Here is a 19,270-nt window from a genome sequence, read left to right on the forward strand (position 1 = left end):
AGAGTTCTTATTGTTCTATTTTTAAATATATATTTGCTGGCTAAGATAAGAATGTTAAGTTGAGGCGCCCCGTAATCGAACTGCGCACGCGTATTGACATATAGCCGTGATGGAAATGCGATGGAAGACGAGATCACTGAACGTGGGTAATTAGAGCGCAGTTACACCCGACCAGACTTGGGCTTTTCAGACAACGAAAGGCAGAAGCACGTGTTTTCTACGTAAACGAGGGCAACGTAAGAATCAATATGGGTACTAATTTGTTCGTTCAATTACGCCGGTAGAAGTCGAAACGCATGCATTTTTTACAATATATTGAATACTGTAACCACGCAGTGCTTAAGTTCTAGAGAGCAAAGTTATCAGGCTGACTGTGATAGTCAAGTACGTGAGAGTTCAATTTAAAGGCAAGTGTAAAACCTAGGGTTTGTTGAGTACCCAGTAGACTTTTACTGTGGCTCATTCTTATGACTCTCATATTAAACAGCTCAAAGACGTTGTTATCCGCTAATTGATATATTACTCTCCTTCCTAGCAGCAAAAAAGAGGATATATCTAAAACTTCTTTACGGCCCGATGTAAATGTTCTTAGTCACCTGATATCCATCGGTGAGCCACGAGGGTACCGTTATCTATAATTATGTAGTAACTTGCGTAGGCCGCTCAAAGCCAAGAACATGACATCCTCTACAGTTGGACGACGGGTTCGTCAAAGTGTGGGCCAACCCGAAAGGTAAGAACCAAATATTTTGTCTCGCAAAATTGGTTATGCCTCTTTTATGGGCATTTTTTAACATTTTGAAATTTAGTTCAAGAAACATTCGGGACACGTATGAGATTAAAATGAATAGATTAAAGATTTTTTTTTTAAAAAGCCCCATGTGGCCTGCCAGTTGGTCAAATGTGTTATAATAGCACGTTACTGGGAAGCGTGCGCATGGTTACCTCATGATAGTCACTGCCAATTGCAAAAAGAAAGGGGCATCAATAAATTATTTACTAGAATTAAGAGGGTCAAAGTTACTCCACCTTAATGGCAGGCTCAAAGGTAGATGAATAAAGGATTCAAGGTGTATCAGTTTCGACCAGGGCTGATTTGAGTATGTGTTATCAAGGGGTCTAGGTATAGTACTACATCCAACAAATCTCTGGCGTTTGAGAGCGTTGGATGTAAAAAGTCCACCGCCAGAAACTAAACACTAGTCAAGCGTAATCAAAATAGACAGTTGGAGGAAAATTTAAAGGTTTGTCGCATTCTTTTGTTGGTGTACTAAAATACGTAGGATCTTACAGGAATCTGTGTATTGGCTTATGTTCGTATACTTAGGATATACCCTAAGCGGGAATACGACCCTACAGAAGAGAAGGATTTGTTTTCCTTGCGAGTGAATTGCTCTAATGATTCCCTTTATCCATTTTCGCACCATAAACGCGTTGACTTATTACAATTTTTGAGAAGCCATATTGATAAAATCTTGTGATATATATAAAAAATATGTTGTATTTAGAAAATACGTATGAAAAAATACAAAGGTGAGCTAAAGTCTTCGGCCATCGATTTTCGAAACAGGTGCGCCATATTAGCGAAATTTGGAGTGTGTAGTTAACCAGCACTACCTGGAGATACATGTACAACCCATGTGCTCGAATTTTTCGATTATTTGCTGTTTCGCGCGCTTAGTCCCGTAGTCTCTAAAAATTAAAATAACTTTTCTCCCACTAGCAAAAAGTGCCTCTTAAGCTCTTAATACGCATGGCCATCGTGGCCCCTCGGATCGTTTCAGTGGTTTTATGTATGTTCTTTAACACTGTGGTTTCCCATTAAAGTTACAAGCTCGACCTGAAGTTCGGTATTACTAACAGTGGTTAATTTTCTCCATAGTTGTAGTTCATTCTTATTGAATAAGAATGTCATATTGAATATGACATTTACGCTGACTATTTATTTCGGATCGCGTAAACACCTGATGCAGTATAGCTCATCCTCTTATATTTGACTATATATATGTTTCCAATAGGTAAACGCTATTTGGTTATCAGTTATAGCGTAAATCTAGTGGTGACGCATATGCTTAAACACGCGTTGAACAAACTCTAAGTGCTGGTACATCTTCTGTAGCAAAGTCGTACCATAAATAACGCGTTTAATGCAATTCAATATTTGATGAGAAATGCATAGCAACAACAGAAAGGCAAAAGCAGGAATAGGCAGAACTTTGCACTGTTTACAAACTTCAGTGGTTTAGCCCTTGGGGCCAACTTCTAATGAGGTCGGTTCTGTGTTCGAAGAGAACAATCGTCGATTCGAGTAGCGTCCATTTACCAGCTGGCCCGCCCACTCAACTTTAGCTTCCCAGTGCTGCCCCTGTATCGTACAGCGGCTCTCAGTCTGCCAAAGGGAATTTACTGACTATACTTGCACTGCACCGCCTGCGAAATATATTCGAAATATATGGGCGATGGCACTTGGGTCGGCAGACGTTCGAGCATAGATAATTAAAGCATGTAATTATTCCTGTGGTACCCTGGGAGCCAATTAGGTTGTTCGGCTGGCAAAACACATGTTTGTATGTAGTAGCGGAGATGCCTAAGGAACGTCCCGGTACATTTGCAAATAAAACGTACAGACATAAATTGCCATAGCAGAAGATCTCGAGGCGTATGGGCTTCGATACTTTTCAGTTAAGTTGACTGCTTCGTGCTCCAGCTCATTTTCGTTTGGTCTTTACTAGTCGATTTCAGAAACCGAGTCCTGCTCAAAAAGTCAGAGAAGAACTATGGAGAAAGAAGTCTTATCTCAGTTTCTGTAAACTATATCTGCTTATACGTTGCGCGTTGGCTCTTATGCAACTGGGCTGCATAGGCATACCAAACATGGAGTCTTCAATGTTGTACAGTATGAAATAAGATTAATCGTGGTCGGTATAATAATTGCTTCGATCCAGATAAGTTTTTTGTCCAACTACCCACTGAATAGCTTTACTCTTTGGTTCAGCGGTTTGTTAGCCAACTTTTAACCGCCACATCTGATAGAACAGGAATTTTGAGAAACGTAAAGCTTTTATATTAATATGGGTAGGATACGCCCCTCAGTGGGAGAGAATTTTCCGGAACAAAAATAGAAATATAAGCGCTTCTTACTCCTTTTAAATAAAATCTGCTTACTAATGCCTCTACTAGTTGGCTTAGAGATTTATGTCTCTTTATTCTCGTGAGGTTATGGCTACGAGCAGAGACTCAAGTATCTGGACAAAGAACAGAAGGATCTGTGATTAGAAGCGCTTGTTTCACAAGACGAGAAAAAGCTTACAGTGGTCTTATCCAAGCTTTCGGCGAATAGATGGCAACCTACATAGGCCTTTATCCAATTTTCCTTTACACATAAAGTAATTTACTAGCAAAATGCGGATCGGGCTTGTTGAGAGGAAGATCATTTAAGTAAGTAAACTCATGCAAAGGGGAGCATGTTACAGACCAATAGCAGAAAATGCCTCTTTCCAAAAAGGCGATACGTTTTATATACAATAAAAGTCTTGCAGAATGCCCCTGCCAAGTAAATACTGTCATGTAACACATTTGAAAAATGTAACAGTGGAACACAGGGCCAAGACACTGGCTCCAACGATTTGACCTGCAGGACTCTCTGTCGAGCGTCCATCTTTGCTAAAGAAAATAAATGGCAATCGTTCTAGCAAACAGAGGCATTCTAGACAATTATAGTTGAATAGATCACGCCGATCGTTAATACTGAAAAATGAGCACGATGGGAATCGCTTCTTTATCTAGTTGTGTCAATATTGTACGTATCGGGTTGTTGGAACCGCTTCTTTTGGTACATAGTTTCGGTGTTCCGTATTTGAGGTGGCGGCTTACATCATATGGTAAGTGGCGTCGGGTTGGCGTTGACGCCATTGGTAAGCTGAAATTTGGCAACAGAAGACGTGTTAAAACTGTGGTTACCTGCACTCAACATAGGACGTCGTTAAAATTACTAAAATTTATGCAAGCATTTACTATATTCTATTACGATAAAGGCACAAAGGCCTATAAAAAATACGTGCTATTTATGGTCGAAATATGCGTATGGAAGAAAAAGTTGAAAAATCATTTTGTCCTTTTCGTTCGACTTAAAGCATTCTCCTCGTGGTTTACGGAAATAGCTAATGAAATAATTACAAAAGCTGAGCAGGGTCGGCAGACGAAAAACTCACGATATCGCCAAAGAACTTTAGTATAACTGGGAAACTTTACCGAAACGCAATTAAATCAAGATATTTCTCAAAAAAAGAAAAAAAAAAATTGATCACGTGTAACAAAACGGAGGCTACATTTGACAATAACGTGCAAAAGGAAAAAGAATTTAAAATGTACACTCCATATTTTGCTAAAGAAGCTAATGCTAGATATTTAGCGAGATTAGATTCAGAATCATAATGTTTACTAGCTATATGTAATACATATATCGTCTCCTACCGTAACAGTGCCTCATTGGACATTTTTTTTTACCTACCTGAAAAAAATCGGTAAAAATTGGGAAGGCTTGGAGAAAAAAATTAACGCACTCACCGTGTAGCCCGGATCTTGCAGCACTATCTGTCTCGGTTTTTGCAAAAGTGCCTTAATATTTAATTGGTTTCAATAGAACGACGTAAAAATCACCCGTTACAAATTTCTGTCCAGAAACTACCGATATGCTATAGTGATCCAATTATGTTACTACCAGAACATGGCAGAGGGTATCGTTTCCAAGTATAAGAAGCTTCCACTTGAAAATGGTAAATGTTTTATCGACAACCTAACACACATCGACCGTGTTTAAGAAATGATATAATGAAGTTCTACGAAGTCCCGAATGGCTGTTTCTTTCTTCGAACTGTGCTTCTTGTAGACCACATTATTAACTAAATGAGACCATAAGGTTTAAAGATACGTTTCATTGTTTTCTTACCTAGTAGTTTTGGCATTTTGAAAGGCTATCATCAATCTGTGCTGTTATTGTTCTAGATGCTTGTTCCTAATTACTAACCTTCTTGAACAAATCTTCCCCTAAACAAATTCATGTTTAGCTAACCTATCAGTTCACAGGAGTAACCAGAAGTGTGCAGACGATATACCGCAAAGCGCGGCTGTTTAGGTCATCTCCTAATACTGCCACCCTTCAAGCGTAACGTCAGCATTGTGCCGTGGTTTTGGTCTTATACGCCGTAGCTCTACGGGGCTTATTATAACGTTAAAAGACGGTGAAAAAGATTTTGCCTATTAATGGCTATTTGCCATACAGGCTAACAACCGCTCCATCCGGAACTGGCTTTTAACCCCTTTCGAAGCCATACTTGACTTCAGGGGTGTCCGTGGACTAACGGTTGCTCGTGCTAAACGAGTCATTCGATCTTGAAAACTGATTAAAGAATGTCTTTTGGTTCGAGGTTTATATTATTTTTTTACCCAGACGTTTTATTGATTTAGCTTTTATCGTCATAAATCATATATCGACGCTTACAGTAGGCCGAAAAATTCTCTTCCAAATGGTATAAGGTAATTTATCGGACTCGTATAAACCGTACTCGACAAATTTCGATTTTTGCTAACGGACATTTCGGGACTTTTTCGGCACCAAATTGATTTTTTTTTTTTCAAAGGGCCCATTCTAACCAATGGCTGCGCTTAGGTGAAGGCTGATTATTTAGAATAGTAGTCTGTTATATATATAGACTAATATATAACAGACTAATATTCTAGCCAAGGATTGTCTTCTCTCAAAATTATTACAGTTCAAAAGCCATAGACATTATGCGAAATAAGCAAATATTTATTTAAAACTTACTTTTTTTTCTGGTTAAAGTAATGATTTAGCTCGCCAAATCTCAGGTGTATAGTAGTGTTGATACACTGACTTAGCGATCTGGCAAATAAATCATTGTTTGCTAGTTCTAAAACGTTCGATGGCCAGTATAGCTGCGACGTTCCAATAGTCCGTGGGACAATGGGGGGAAAAAAGGAACACGTTACAAGACATGCAACACACAAATGAATACGCTGAAATGAACCTCAGTGTAACGTAAGAGCTTAACGAACTAACTCCACGGATCGATCACCTGCTCACTATAAATTCCGGTCGCTTTAACCAAATACCCCTCAGTAAACACTCATTCACAACAAAATTACTTAGTCCAAGCAATCCCTGCACTACCGGATTAACTCTAATTTAATAAAAATTTGAATTTTTTCGACTAGAAACAACGCTGCATTAATTAGGAAGCCGTCACATAAGAGACTCATACGGTCATTTGCTACCCGAAAATCGAAAAGATTTGCCTGAATAAAAAGGACCGCATTTTCTAACCTGACTTATTGATACTTCGTACCCTTGATGATATTTAGCTCAGTGATGAGACCGGTGTCATAGGATTGTTTTGCAGGGCAATCCGAACACCTGCTCAGATCATTGTTCTAAACATATTCTTACAAAAAAAAAAAAAACGTTTCTGTAGCGAATAATGAGAGTGTAGGTTACAAATCGGTTCGTGATTTTCTTAGACTGGACAACTGCGGAAGGTGCGAAAAACGACCCTATTTTCGAACGTTTCTAAGTGCCAGGATGAGATCACAAATGATACAGGGTCATAAACTTAATCGAACTCAGGGGCTCGCCCTTATATCAGTTCGCTAGAGGCCCCGCGGGGAAGTAGGAAAGATGTCTTTACGAGAGAAGAACGCTTATAACATGTCAACAGATCTACTGGGATCGATATGAAGGTTGTCTGACTGCAAAAGCAAACGCGCATTTTTTAACACAGATAGAAGCTAACCAGTAATCTACTTTTTTTCTACAAAGTCAGCGTCTTAACTAAGTGAGAATTTTTTCGTTTGTTTCGGATATCCGCCCTCTTATTCAGATATCGCTCATTAGCCTTTACGTTTTCTACAACCTGTTGGTTATTAGGGCTACATCCAAAATGTCGCCGTATCAATAAATTAAATCACAAGCAAAAGACGTCCTTCTCTGAAGGTTATGAAAGTATTAGGAACTTTCTTTCTTGTAATGCGTTGCAGGCAAGAAGGAGCATGATAAACGACTCCGAACTTTCGAGACCCTCATATACTAAGCGACAGGATATGGACGAGCTTTGCAACGCCTCGCTTTTGCCTGATTTTATCTGAAATACTGTGACGACGGTATGAACTAATTGAAAGACTCCTCTAAATAGTCTTTCGTGTATTAACAAAAAGCTCGTTTATTGATTGCGTTTCATATCAACCCGTTCAACGAGAGCAGCATTATTAAACTTTGCCCTGTCCGTTGTTAGCTCGATGCCAGTGGCAGAAGTTGAAGGTTCAGTCTTTGCAGACCCTTTCAAGCACGTTTTAGCAAAGAAAAGAGTGGAGGATCGGTAGGGGAGCGACAACGCACGAAGAAAGCAGTTCTAAGACTCACGTAATAAAACCTGGCGTATTTATTTGGTATATATTTATAAGCACTGAAACTACAAAATTAAGGAAAACATTTTTAGCTTGGGTGCAGTACTTTATTGGATACAAAATGCAAAGAAAACAGGCTGTAGTAAGCGTTCGAATAATATCATTAAGTACTGAACATCGATGTTCCAGTCCCAGCAGTCGGCGCACCTTCAAAATTGAGCTAGTTGACCCAGCTCTTTTTTTTCGATGCGCTTGGTTTAGACCGATTTCGGTTATCGTCTTCCTAATGGAACTGTCCTAGAGTCAGGACAGCTTATCGTAATGGAAGAGAAAAGAGGAAAAGGTCAGCTTCCATGGCTGGTACAGCGTTCAAAAGAAGCCATTGTCACTCCTTTTCAAATGAAACACTGAAAATCGCTATCGGCCATGTGATGGCCTTAGAATTTTCAATACAGTGACGAATAATACGAGCCTAGAAAACGCTGCTGAAATATTCCCGCAAAATGACCTGGATCCTATTCCTCAAACACGTTACGCCGCCTTTACAAGTGTTCGCACTCATTTAAGATAAAAACAACGTATTTCCTATTTACTATTTGGGCTATGTGTTTATCCCTATTCAGTTAGTGTTGAAGCCCACATAACAAACTAAAAGGAAAGAGGAATTGAGCCCCGTTCGATCGCTGTGGGAACGAGGTTTTTACTATATCGGACAAAATTATAGATAATATTTTATGTAGAACCATTTATTTTGTTGAAAATGCGGTATGTTCCGAATAACACGTAAGGTGTCAGCCTTAAAAAAAGGAGAGAAGAAAAAGATTGATTTACCAATTTAGGGTCAAATTTACGTAAGCTAGACGGCTATGGTTCCAAAATGAAACCGAACAGCAACACCCCCTTAAAATAAGCTTCGTTTTTAATAAGCACTTCTCGAGGAGCACCGTAAAATTTCACTGCTCGATTAACAATTTGACCGGGTATCGGATACCTGAAGTATTACTTTTTTTTTTCAATAATCATGATTATTCATAGTCTTTTTACGTGTGTTTATTACTTTAAATTGTGTAGAATACGCATGTCAGCATCATGGGCGAGAGACTGGATAGTAGCGGGTTTTGTTTATTCAAGGGGATTTACGGACTAGCTTCAATATAAGGTAATGACTTAAGTACAAAACCAGAAAGCTTCTAACCGAACAGACCGATTCCCAAGAGAAATATAGCTTATTCGTTAGACAAAACAGGTAGCTAAGCAATAGGTATTACGGCTGAACGTGAGAGACGATAGGCTGGGCCAGTTTCCGCCATTATAATTTTATGCTTATCTTTACAACCGGATGCTGCGTCTAGTTTATGCTACAAAGAGACGTATCTGCAAATCGTTTCGGGTTTTAATAGTTTCAGCACAGGCCATACGACAATAGGAAAGAATATTCCTTTTTACATTTACAATGATTTGAGTGAAACTGGTTCACTCCTTACATGGCCGTCCTCTATCTGCTTTAACAGGTATGGGAATTCAATGCCCTTATAGCCACTAAGAACTTTTAGTGCATTCGTAGAAAGTGGTGGAAATCGCTTTAACGTACAGCCTACGCAGATCTACGCTGTGTAACCGAAAGAAACGATTTTCAGTTACTTTTTCTGCTGTCACGTTTCTATGTAAACTTTCGCTACGGGACGCACTCGTTACGCCAATATGATATACAATACAGGGTAATACAATAATATACAGGGTTTTCATTATTACTCCGGTCCGATTCAGCTCACCTAGATCTTTCCGATTTTCAAGAGTCTGTAAACTTCCCGCCGAATGCTGCGCGTGCAGAGCCTGATACGCACGCTAGAAGTAACACAGATGCACACTAAATGGGCCGTATAACTCTAACGTCGAAGGATGTTTGTATCCAATTGAAAATATGATATTTTGAATATATCCTAATGGTGTTCCTTTAGTAACAGATATGCTTTCAATGGATTTTTTAAAAAGGTCAACAGCCTGCAACATGTTTGTCCTGCATGATGAGGACATTGTGTTCTATTTAATAATATAATAAAGCTGATCGTTGGCAGAATGCCTGCTTGATTGTTCAGCTTACAAATACGATAGCACCTGATATCCCTTACGCACCACCCATAATGAGCCTCTATATGGGCGCTTATATAATTCTGTTGTATATGGACATGCTATCTTCAATCAGGGCTTCCGATAAGTAAACTTAGGTTAAAGAATCAATATGCATACTTCTGCAGTGCACAACCTAACTATAGAAACGCGATCTACTAATATATACAATATATTATCTTATATACAATACTAATATGAGTAGAATTTAGGCGAGTGTGTTCCTAATGCGTTATACCTTAATGTGTCTCTGTTAAATGAAATGCCATCTTCAAAATACTGTCCAAATATTAGAAGATCTCACTATACTTCTGGGGACGGCACTAGTCTAAAAACAATGTTTGTGATGCATCATGAAGACTGGAGGCAACGCTTCAATAGCGTAACGTTTATCTCAAAAAATATTAATGTGCTAATGTATTACCGCTTCGGAACTTGATTATTTCCTTTTTAAAAAGTCCTCCAATTTGAAAGCAATTAATGGCCGAACGGATCAGTATCCAACGAGTATGGACATCGTCCAAACAAAGAGTGATCTCCTCTGCTATTGTTGTTCGGGATTCGGACTTCAGAGCTGTAGACAGCCTAAAATTCGTCAACGCTAGTTTAAAATAACAATTTAAACAATGTCTGTTTTGAAGCCCAGGTCAGCGTTTCCTTATCTTTTGCCTATTCAGAAGTTTCGGAGATGATTCTGTTCAGATGTAACCTATTTTAAGCCAGTCCAATATCGATCGAACCCAACGGGAAGTAAAATTAGCAAGAGTGGGGTTGGGCTCGACGTAGTTTCGTATAGAATTAACTCGTCGAGAAGAATCGGGATTGAGTTTGTTTTCCCCCATTTTTACGTCGATTACCTTATGCAGTAAATCAAAACATGGTTCCTCACCTACTAAACACACTTCGATTCTACCGTGCGTCTTTATTGACCCATTTTTCCTCACAATGTTCGCCCATTCAACGACAGCACTAATCTGCATGTGTAGTACGCATTGACGAAATATAAGAACCCAAACTTGTTTTGTAGACGCGATCGACGGTGGTATTTCTATTCGTTCTTTTTTTTTTCGGGCTAACTTCTCTTATGCAATGCGGAATCATTCAGCTTTTGGGGAAACGGAGCAAATGCTAATTTTTGTTTTCCGATCACGTTCGCTAGCAGGATTTTCGACCTTCTTTCCAAATGAAACTTTTCGGAAATTCAGGGGCTACAAGTGAGCTGCAAGGGCACCACGCCGTAATATACCGCCAAGCACCCAACCTGTGTAAAGCCTAGGCTGGACAACATCATATTGTACAAATCTGTTCTGCGAGAATTCCCAGTTAGTTTGGACTGATTATACGTCAAAAGAATGAAAGTATCGCGTACGTCGGGTTTCGAAAGGCGGTAATACCAATACATTGCCCAAGAAAAAAACACTTCTGCAGCGTGATCTCTGACACGTCGTGCTCGTGTTCTATCGGCTGCTCTTGACAGATGGATATAGTAAAGCCGTCACTTATTTGTTCAGTTGCAACGAGACTACGCTCAAAGATGGCTGTATAGACCAATTACTATTTCGCGGGATGCTTGTCGTACCTACATCAAATGACAAGAGCAGCACCTTGTTACGTTCTGCACTTTGTTTTACTTAAACGGTCGCATAGTCGTTTTATAAACAGATGGGTAAATTGACCTTGGGAATGGAACAGCATACAAATCAACTAGTCTCAATAGAACTGCACAAGCCATACAAACGTCACTTTTTTTTGACGTCTGGCGCACGTGGTGGGAATGATAGGAAGGGGAGAAAGTGAAAGACCCAGGCTGGATTTGCATTCGAAGTCGACTCGCCAGGAGCTAACAGACGGACAGAAGTGTTTCGGGTGACGGTAACGGTCTTTCTTCCAAAAATTATACCTATTCCTCTCTTCACCCATCTGATGGAAGCCTTCCTTTTTTTTGTGGTATGATTCTGTCCGTATCACTTTTGGGTCGCGCTTCTGTGCAAGGCAGAAATATAGTAACAGAAGGTATTTGCGCTGTCATAGAAAACAGAAACGGATAAGAATCTTGGAGGAGGTTGACTAGCGACACAAGGTATACGATGCCTTGCCGCAGATTCTGTGGTGGAAGGGAACTACTTTTACGAAGGTCCCATTTCTCTGTGTTCTCGAGCAACCCATTTCCTTACTACTGCCTAGGTATTCCTAACTGAACTCGGGTGCCCTTGTGCCTTTAGAGTGTACATGTCGTTAGAGAAAGTTCCCCTTTCCATAAGAGGGCGTAATGCAGAGACGAAGCGGAAAGGGAGAGCCTTCGTAGCAGCAGTAGCAAAGTCAGGAGCTAAAAGAATGAATGTGGGAATAGATTTTCCGCCTCAGTATACGCAGAGCGGGGCACACATGGATCAGCTGATCAAACAGCGATGATCTTTTCCGTATTTTTTGTCGTTTCTTCTGATTCTTGTGCCTGCTTGCCTGTGTCCTGATGTGCTCGTATGGCTTTGATTTCTTTGCCGGTTGTGTTTTTCTCACTGCTTGTAGTTGTCTGCTTCCATTCCCTTTTTTAGCTGCTCCTTTCTCTACAGCCCGCGCGCTAAGTTCTCTCGTTTCGCCTCTTGCTACAGTAAGAATATTACATAGGCAGAGGTAGTGAAGACATCGAATAAAAAGACCGATAGCTGCCCCGTAGCGGTCGCCCCCTGCTCTTGGACGAAGGAACGTAGCTCTAACCCGTTGAACCGTGAGCCCAGAAGCCTGTTAGGATTGCGATAGAAACTCATCCTTTGCCCAGCCTTCAACCGTCGACGTTCCCTACCGCGCTCCTTTAAACACAATCAACGGCAAGCCGTTGAGTCAATGGGGTGCTACGCCAACAGCGATACCGGTAATAGCCATGGCTCGTTCTATTCTTTACCGTCTCGTCAGGGGAAGAAGAAGCCGACTCTGCGCCGACGGAGGACCAAACGGACAGAGCGGATGGTTCACGGAAAATTAGCGAACTGTCAATATACGAGAAGCCGATTAAATTAAATGCTTCAGGTTTTACTTCAGAAACTGGAGCTAAACGTTACATCATACTGGAAAACAATAGTACTACACCTACCGGTACTCGTTCCGCTCACGTTCCACTCGATTGCCACCGTCCTTTACCGGTCCACATTCGTGGATACGGGTATAGCCTCTCGCAACCACATTTGATATCATCATGTTCGTTAAGTATGTGCTGTTTGATTACCGGTAGGACGAAACGTGATCCTGGGCTGACGTAATGTTCCTCCTTGCAAAGGAAGGTTATTCCGTGGGACGGTTAGCTAATGTAATCGTAATAGATTGGTCATCTCTTCTTTTTCTCTTTATGTTTTCCATGTTATATATATATATATATATATATATATATATATATATATATATATATATATAAATTTAATCAATGCATAGGTCGAGATAATGGCTTGACTTTAACTACGGCAATTGTTTACCCCTCCATCATGTTCAACCTCATTACCTACGACGCTTGATTGGCCATTGATTGTGTGGCATAATAAGATATTGCTAAACCGCGAACCATTTTGACTGTAGTACAGTATGAATAAATTAGATAATTTTTGTCACGCGAATGTTGTTTCGCCTGTCTATATGTATTAAAAGAAAAAAAAATATTGTGTAAACTAGGCATTTTTTATTGTGCAGATTTAGCCTGGACTTAGTCTCTTGACCAGAGTTTGCGCTCCGCTATACTAAAGACAATCGCAATATTCAGCTCCAAAGTTGTTGTTAAAAGCCTTGTTTAAAAAAGTTACTGTTATTAAACTAGAAATAATGAGAGCAACTGGGTAAGTCTAAGCATTGCAAAGTTTTTGAAGCGATTCAAAGATTATTTTCTGCTAAACAAATTAATCAAACCGTCTACAATTATTCCTAGTCGGTGTCCCTATGTGCGGTTTCTTCGGCGAACAAACTAAAATGTATAGCCTAGAGCCTTTTGTCTATTTTGTACGGAAGACCAAAATGACCACCTCCTTTAGTTACTTAAACTTACTTAAAAAAGAAACTAAAAAAAAATTATATCATTATCAAATCACGCGTTATTCTGAAGACAACAGTATGTCTACCATCGTAGTTTCTCGTAAAAACTCCGACCACCATAAAGCGCGAGCATCTACTTGAGCCTATACATTTGTTTGTGCGCGTATATAACGCCTTTTCCAGTTCACGTTTGCTGGCTACACTTGGTTTGCCATCAGGAAGTACATCCTGGTTTATCAGCCTTTGAAACGTTTAACCCGTGAGGAAGGGTGTTTTACGCGTTCAACAAAGACTGAAGTTCATAGCCCCGGTGGACGACTAGTAATGTCGTCCTACGCTGCCAAGAGAGTATCAAACAGAGCGGAACGCGACTGATGGTAAAGATTCAGCCACACGACTACATATGGTCTGCAGTATTATGTGGATGCGAAATTGTCGCAAAGGCCTAACGGGAAGGAAGGCCCACAAAACCTACAAACAAACAAGATTGCTCAGTTGTATTGGATGGGGGCCAAGAGTGCCTTCGGAATGGCATCCACATGAGCGATTGAGCGGGCAGTTCCCTTTTTAAGTTCTATGTTAAACGGCCGGTACTTGGCAAGCCTCCAGAGACGATAAAACTTATCGTTGTCTCAAGTTTTCTCAGTATTTCAAAATATCATGAATGAATAGACAAATCCACGAATAATTATTACGTTACGCAGTTAGCTCCATAGTCCATATAGCGTTCTCTGCATACATTAAAAAAAGGCCTAAAACATGGCTAGTTTGTGTGGCAGTAATTTTTATATTTTTGGTATGCCCATACGTTAGACCACGGCCAGTTTAATAACCTGCGTTTGCCCTACGAATAGCTTTTGATAATATGAAGTTCAACGATTTGATTAGTCAGTGAAAAGGAACGGTAGGGTTGCTTTGATCAATCCTGTTCTACTCTTCATATCTAAGTTATCTCCTTCGCCTCTCTAATTAAAACAAGACAAACATGTTGAATTAGTGCAACTAGCGCTGGCCACCTGGTGTGATTCACAAACACAAACATGTATCTAATATAAATCGATAAATAATGCAATGTCCTGCCCCGCACCTCAGAAAGGGTTTAGTCGCCAGGGTAGGAATGTACCAGTCGAATAGCTTTAAAGGTGAACAAAATGTCTTCCACAGAATGGCGCTGCGTGCGGCTGTATTCAGCGCTCGTTCTGCTAGTTCCAATGCATAATAATATCTTTGTCGGAGAATACCTCACCGTAACTACGACGGCAACACGACCATTCAAAATCGTTGATAAAACTCTCGTAGGAGGAGGCTGTCTGATATCGGGACATGTATTATTCAAAATAACAACGTACGGTTCAAACTAAACATCGTTAACATGCTCAAGTACCCATAAGGTAAACAACCGGACAAGGCATACCGCCCATTGCTGGCAATATATTTGCTAATACATACATATATATATATATATATATATACGTATAATATACATTGTAAACAAGATAGGCCATGTCATTCTTAAACCAAGGAATAATATGGAGGTAGTTATTAAGTATTTGACACCAACACTATTGCATTTCGTATTTCAGATTTTAGCGGCCTTCGGCGAGCTTGTTTTGCCATACGCCGCCAAGTATTCGAACATTTCGTTGCTGCTATTACATTTCTTTTTAGCGTTTGATTCCTCAAGACGACCCCCTGCGGCCATCTATCTTACCGTTGAAAAGACATTTCACTGTATTCGATGCTTTTCGTCTACTAGTTTCATCCTCCGATGATTTTCTAAGTAATCATACCTGAGTAGATAATTGAAGCAAGGGAGCCGCTCGGTACTTCTAATCTGGTTGTTTGTATACCGTTAGCATAGACTATATGAGAGTTGCGCATAGATGATATATGTAAAGATTTAAACAACATTATGTATATATGTATATATATAAAATCAGATTCGGTTATGTACTTTAAGCGTACCTGTAGCAATTATAAATTTAGAAATTTTTTAATTTTATAAAGCAGTGCTACTATTCAGTGTGACCATGCGAATTTCGCAACAATGTTTCTAAAAGAACTTGAACGTTTCTGCTCAGGTTCCCTCTTCATTTATGTACAGCCTGATCTGACATACATAATCTGACAGGAGCCGATGTCATCAGCGTCTATTCCCTTAGTCTGCCTCCTTTGTCCAACTGAGTAAAACTGTAGCATTTATTTGTTCAATCAGAAAGGGACGCATGTATGGTACGATGCTATTGTACGAGATCAAATTTAAATATTAAGACACCTAAAAGTTTACAATATCGAATTGGCAGCTGAGCCAAAAACTCCTATGAACACCTATATGAAAAAATCATATATATCAGACGATCCAAGTCATACGGGATTAGACCATGAAGCAGGAGGTTGCGAGATAGATTCTTGGTTCTGTGGTCCTGGAACGAGCAAGGCTTATATAACTTGTGCGCAATCGCTAGTGTACGTATGTTGCTTAACTAATGTATTCACAACTGTATTCCTTTGTGGACACTGGCGTTGTCCGTCAAGTTGAAGAGCAGGACGTGGGAGTCGGCCTACGCAATTTTTCCTAGGTATCTTGTGAGCGTTTTTTGTGTTGCTAGATAGTTTTTGTGTGAGCTAGCATTATGCAGTTTCAATTTGTTGGGTTTAAACAATTCTGAACTTGCTAAGCCCAAACGCTGTTTGAATTCGTCACTGATCGTGTTTTTTGACTGCCAGTGTGCCCTGATAGAGTTACACCATACATCTTTTATTAGCTGTGGCCAAGTGTCCTAGCCCAAGTATTGGCGATTTTAGCATTCTTAGTATCTTCTCGACGTCGACAACGACTTCTCCAAAAGTGTCCTGGAACACTAACTTGTTATGGTGACGAACTTATCGTCTTGTTCTGTCGACTGTCTTGGTCTGTTCTTATAACCAGAAACTTAGGCCTAAAGTTTCTGGTTGTATGTACCATTTAGTCCAACTAGCCTTAAAGAGCCAATATAGAAGGAGAAAATATAATACTGTAAGATTTTGAGATAGGATCCTTAGGATAGTTAAGTTAAATCAATTTTTCGTAGATACAGTGGCAGAAAGAGTAGTGCTTACAAACGCCGTTTGTCGTCGCTCGCCATTTCGAAAAAGATGGCACCAAATAATTTTCATTCAATACAGGATACGAACAGTAAACGGAGAGTTTTGGTTATTTCGGAAATTGCACCATGGAGTACAAACATAAAATCACAACAAATTTCAGCTGAAATAGTATAATAATGAAATGCGCTAGGACAGATAGTACTGGATATATAAAAACGGAATAGCACGTGCTTCTATGTTTGTTAGAAAAACTGTTATTTTGAAATACTAATACCCGAATAAGAGCTATTACAGCTAGGATTATAAGAGCTACTTACAGATTACGTTATAGACTGAGGCTACTTAATCTAAGCGTTGCATAACATAAGGAGCTTATAAAAGGACCGATACTAAAAAAAAAAATGTTTTCGATAGCTAAGTCTTCTAAAAATATAATAGCATTTTAAAAGAATATTCTTTCGATGCGGTCGGTATTCTCTACAATTGGATCCATTGTCCATTAAGCCCGGAGATCATGTATTTTACTGATCGTCTAGACTGACATTTTCATAGTATAATTAGAACTTTTCGTTGCTGTAAAATTGTACTTTCTCTTCATTTAAACTCTGCTATATTGAAGTGTTGCTTGCCGAGGTCGAGATCAGCTCACTCGCATATAGGGATTCGTCAAACTTGAATATATAGAATTTGGATAGCGCTGTTCACTCCTGCAGACTATGGATAGCCCTGATCCAAGAATAGAGGTACCGGCACTATGCCAGGAACAGGAACTTGCAATTTCCTTTTTTTTTTTTCGAAAATATACTCGAACTAGTTAGGCTGTAATGCATCATCTAGTTTGTGCGACAAACGTGATTACGGGCCTATTTCTAAGGTATAACTTGGCATGAGCTTGCTCGTCTATCAGGTCCAAACACAAAGTTCCCGTCGTATCGTTAACAATCGTTCAAGTAGTAGGAGCCACCATACAATTTATAAATGATAAACAAGGCAGTGTTATTTTTTCTGTCGCATTAGCTAACGGCGACTGCTATTATATCAACCGTAAAGTATATGTTCCATGTGTGATACACAACTGGACTCCTGCGTGATCCCTACGCTGTCTAATGGGGGGAAAAAAAACTGCGTTGCCTATTGTAGTCCAGGAAATACTTTTTCTGTTCAAAAAAAATAAACCCTCAACCGATAAGAAAACATGGAAGCGCCTCCTTCCTTCGAAAAGGTCGACGGCGGTCGTCTATGATAATTAATCAATTGTTTTTGTCCGCTAGTAGTTGCCTTCTTCCAACGTCAAACGTTATCTACGCTTCTAACATCAAGCTACTCACAACGATGACATGAGGTCTATCTGAGAAATGATCTGTCGGAATACTCTAATGAAATATGCTCTAGACGCTCGAGCACGAAGCCAATGTAATCATTATCATATCTAAAAGTACGCATCGCAAAAAACATCTATCCAAAACGGAGACGCATGCCTGTGTTAGGCGTACTCTGTTCTTACAGACACCAATAAACGTTTTTTTTTTATGGTTATTTAGGAACATCGTGAATGGACTTTTTTTGAAATTTACTATTTTATACATGTATGCATAGCAACTAACATCATTATAAAACATCGTATTTCAACAAAATATACTTTTGGTTTTTATTACGCCTTTCGATGATCTTCTCGGTAGTTTACTAAAGCAAGCGGCTCTTCAATCTAACAATAAGCGGATGCGAATCTATATTAAACCGCCGATATTGGTATAGGGAAATATGCATGAGAATGTACGGGCTAAATAGTCGAATCGAAAAGTTTTCGCTGTTAAGTGTTGCTTATGTTAGAAAAAAAAAAAAAAAAAAGGCCACTGTGTCAATTTTGCCATCGATTTATATTAAACGGTAACAGTTAACATGTGGCCTGAACCCATCTGTATATACCTGCTTTCGTTAAAAGCAGACCTTGGATCGAATTGCACTTCTAGAACCTGAACAGGGCCTAAATCTCGCCATACGTTATCGTAAGGTATAGTTAGGTTATTTAAAGGTCAAACTGCAACTCGGCAGCGACGCTTTTGCAGCAACTAACTAACGATGAATCTAATTAAAAAAAAAATGGTTTCAATCACACGAGGTCAATTTTCTGAGTCATCTAGTTATTATTATTGTATGTTTCATTTACAGCCGGTCATGATTACGTTACTTCGATGGAACTTGCCAAAAGTATAAGGATTTGAAAGGGAGCGGGATCAATTTAGCAAGTTGAAAAAACCTCATAAATATTTTTATACGTTTAAAACGATGTTTATAAAACAAGATCGTCGATCTATTTTTACCGGCTGGTTATTCATTACGCCGAAAATTATTATGATATAGTATCGTATATTTCAACGCAACAATCGTGGCGAGATATGGCTATAAAGATGTGGGCGGAAGAGTAAATGTAGATCTTTCTTGTCCGTCATCGTTCTGAAACCATTGGAGACGAACAAAGTTGTGCCGAAATAGTAATGCCAGTACCCATATATATATATATATACGGCCAACCCTTATGCTAGTTATGGATGACGGTGTAGGTATATAAGAAGGCTGGATTATATCGATAGATAGGTGAAGAACTTAGATGAATGCCGTATCATTA

General features: G+C 39.5%; 1 long non-coding RNA gene across 3 annotated transcripts in view; it reads left to right on the top strand.

The window, feature by feature from the left end:
- The first annotated feature begins 543 nt into the window (after positions 1–543).
- Positions 544–19,270, top strand: part of LOC111244883 (uncharacterized) — a 32,945-nt gene continuing 14,218 nt past the window's right edge. Inside the window, exons 1-3 of one of the 3 annotated variants that reach the window (XR_015320693.1) lie at positions 544–733; positions 7,054–14,948; positions 15,141–19,209. This is a non-coding gene — a long non-coding RNA (uncharacterized LOC111244883). Of the gene's footprint in view, positions 734–7,053; positions 14,949–15,140; positions 19,210–19,270 lie in introns of those variants that run through there. The other 2 variants (XR_015320692.1, XR_002671103.2) reach the window with 2 other exon arrangements.

This window comes from Varroa destructor, unplaced genomic scaffold (genome assembly GCF_002443255.2).
Source record: "Varroa destructor unplaced genomic scaffold, Vdes_3.0 BEIS01000002.1, whole genome shotgun sequence".
NCBI lineage: Eukaryota > Metazoa > Arthropoda > Arachnida > Mesostigmata > Varroidae > Varroa > Varroa destructor.